Source organism: Atta colombica, unplaced genomic scaffold (genome assembly GCF_001594045.1).
Source record: "Atta colombica isolate Treedump-2 unplaced genomic scaffold, Acol1.0 scaffold51, whole genome shotgun sequence".
NCBI lineage: Eukaryota > Metazoa > Arthropoda > Insecta > Hymenoptera > Formicidae > Atta > Atta colombica.
The window spans coordinates 1,250,541-1,251,276 of NW_017259541.1; positions in this window are offsets into that span (position 1 = coordinate 1,250,541).

A 736-nucleotide genomic window follows, 5' to 3' on the forward strand; every position below is an offset into this window, starting at 1 on the left:
AAATAAAATACCAAAAAGGCTGCACTTTTTGCAATTTGGCAATATTATTGGTCAGTAAATACATTATTGCACTTGATAAACATTTGATTGGTAGCTTCAAACTTAATCAATGCGTATTGATGTTCCAATAATACAATTCTTATAAACCAAATAAAGTACAATGCAATTCTTAATGATACTATAATAAATAAATTTTTTTCTAATATTATCTACAAATTTCTAAGTATTTATTTCATTATAATGATATTTGTCACTTCCAAATCGATGCTCTCATAATTAATTTTTCTTTAATTTTCCATCCAATCAATAATAATCCTTCACACATAAGAATACAATTCTAATTTGATTGCGTATACCATCGCGTTTTAATTTCTGCTTATCAACAAAGCTAATAAAAGTGACAATCGAAAAGCGTATAAAAGTTCAAAAATGGGACGGAGAATATGTTTTAGAATTACTGACTAATTTGCAATAAATTTTCAAAACAAAATCTTATATAGAAAAAGAATATTACATAAGAACACGGAATAAAATAAAAAATAGATGTAATAAAAAATAGATGTATTATTATGAAGTAATAAAAATTCGATTCAACCTAAAATCCAGCTAAAATTAAATTTTAAATTGGTATTCTGAATTAATTGTGCATAAATGTTATCAATTATAAGCCAAACATAAAAAATAAATATTTTCTTAGATCATTTGATACAAGCCCTATATATATATATATATATAT